This window comes from Centroberyx gerrardi, chromosome 8 (assembly GCF_048128805.1).
Source record: "Centroberyx gerrardi isolate f3 chromosome 8, fCenGer3.hap1.cur.20231027, whole genome shotgun sequence".
NCBI classification, from domain to species: Eukaryota; Metazoa; Chordata; class Actinopteri; order Beryciformes; family Berycidae; genus Centroberyx; species Centroberyx gerrardi.
The window spans coordinates 33,924,515-33,927,014 of record NC_136004.1 but is presented as its reverse complement, the minus strand read 5'-3'; the positions used below and the strand labels follow the sequence as shown (position 1 = coordinate 33,927,014).

The following is a 2,500-nucleotide window of genomic DNA, read 5'->3' as shown; positions in this document are numbered from 1 at the left end:
TTCTCCATCTTCTTCATCTTCTCCATCTTCTTTATCTTCTGTATCTTCTCCATCTTCTGTATCTTCTCCATCTTCTTCTTCTTCTCCATCTTCTTCTTCTTCTCCATCTTCTTCATCTTCTCCATCTTCTTTATCTTTTCCATCTTCTTTATCTTCTCCATCTTCTTTATCTTCTCCATCTTCTTTATCTTCTCCATCTTCTCCATCTTCTCCATCTTCTCCATCTTCTGCATCTTCTCCATCTTCTGTATCTTCTTCATCTTCTCCATCTTCTGTATCTTCTCCATCTTCTTTATCTTCTGTATCTTCTCCATCTTCTTCATCTTCTCCATCTTCTGTATCTTCTCCATCTTCTTCTTCTTCTCCATCTTCTGTATCTTCTCCATCTTCTTCTTCTTCTCCATCTTCTTCTTCTTCTCCATCTTCTTCATCTTCTCCATCTTCTTTATCTTCTGTATCTTCTCCATCTTCTGTATCTTCTCCATCTTCTTCTTCTTCTCCATCTTCTTCTTCTTCTCCATCTTCTTCATCTTCTCCATCTTCTTTATCTTTTCCATCTTCTTTATCTTCTCCATCTTCTTTATCTTCTCCATCTTCTTTATCTTCTCCATCTTCTTTATCTTCTCCATCTTCTCCATCTTCTCCATCTTCTCCATCTTCTGTATCTTCTCCATCTTCTTCTTCTTCTCCATCTTCTTTATCTTCTCCATCTTCTTTATCTTCTCCATCTTCTTTATCTTCTCCATCTTCTTCATCTTCTCCATCTTCTCCATCTTCTGTATCTTCTCCATCTTCTTTATCTTCTCCATCTTCTTTATCTTCTGTATCTTCTCCATCTTCTCCATCTTCTGTATCTTCTCCATCTTCTTTATCTTCTCCATCTTCTTTATCTTCTGTATCTTCTTCATCTTCTCCATCTTCTCCATCTTCTGTATCTTCTCCATCTTCTTTATCTTCTCCATCTTCTTTATCTTCTCCATCTTCTTCATCTTCTCCATCTTCTTTATCTTCTGTATCTTCTCCATCTTCTTCATCTTCTCCATCTTCTTTATCTTTTCCATCTTCTTTATCTTCTCCATCTTCTTTATCTTCTGTATCTTCTCCATCTTCTTCATCTTCTCCATCTTCTTCATCTTCTCCATCTTCTTTATCTTCTGTATCTTCTCCATCTTCTTCATCTTCTCCATCTTCTTTATCTTCTCCATCTTCTTTATCTTCTGTATCTTCTCCATCTTCTTCATCTTCTCCATCTTCTGTATCTTCTCCATCTTCTTCTTCTTCTCCATCTTCTTCTTCTTCTCCATCTTCTTCATCTTCTCCATCTTCTTTATCTTCTGTATCTTCTCCATCTTCTGTATCTTCTCCATCTTCTTCTTCTTCTCCATCTTCTTCTTCTTCTCCATCTTCTTCATCTTCTCCATCTTCTTTATCTTTTCCATCTTCTTTATCTTCTCCATCTTCTTTATCTTCTCCATCTTCTTTATCTTCTCCATCTTCTCCATCTTCTCCATCTTCTCCATCTTCTGTATCTTCTCCATCTTCTTCTTCTTCTCCATCTTCTTTATCTTCTCCATCTTCTTTATCTTCTCCATCTTCTTTATCTTCTCCATCTTCTTCATCTTCTCCATCTTCTTTATCTTCTGTATCTTCTCCATCTTCTGTATCTTCTCCATCTTCTTCTTCTTCTCCATCTTCTTCTTCTTCTCCATCTTCTTCATCTTCTCCATCTTCTTTATCTTTTCCATCTTCTTTATCTTCTCCATCTTCTTTATCTTCTCCATCTTCTTTATCTTCTCCATCTTCTCCATCTTCTCCATCTTCTCCATCTTCTGTATCTTCTCCATCTTCTTCTTCTTCTCCATCTTCTTTATCTTCTCCATCTTCTTTATCTTCTCCATCTTCTTTATCTTCTCCATCTTCTTCATCTTCTCCATCTTCTCCATCTTCTGTATCTTCTCCATCTTCTTTATCTTCTCCATCTTCTTTATCTTCTGTATCTTCTCCATCTTCTCCATCTTCTGTATCTTCTCCATCTTCTTTATCTTCTGTATCTTCTTCATCTTCTCCATCTTCTCCATCTTCTGTATCTTCTCCATCTTCTTTATCTTCTCCATCTTCTTTATCTTCTCCATCTTCTTCATCTTCTCCATCTTCTTTATCTTCTGTATCTTCTCCATCTTCTTCATCTTCTCCATCTTCTTTATCTTTTCCATCTTCTTTATCTTCTCCATCTTCTTTATCTTCTGTATCTTCTCCATCTTCTTCATCTTCTCCATCTTCTTCATCTTCTCCATCTTCTTTATCTTCTGTATCTTCTCCATCTTCTTCATCTTCTCCATCTTCTTTATCTTCTCCATCTTCTTTATCTTCTGTATCTTCTCCATCTTCTTCATCTTCTCCATCTTCTTTATCTTCTCCATCTTCTTTATCTTCTCCATCTTCTTTATCTTCTCCATCTTCTCCATCTTCTTTATCTTCTCCATCTTCTTCATCTTCTCCA

At 36.3% G+C, this 2,500-nt stretch overlaps 1 pseudogene; it reads left to right on the top strand.

Moving 5' to 3' along the window:
* LOC139919361 (dynamin-1-like) overlaps positions 1–2,500 on the top strand; it is a 43,897-nt pseudogene that overhangs the window by 18,395 nt on the left and 23,002 nt on the right.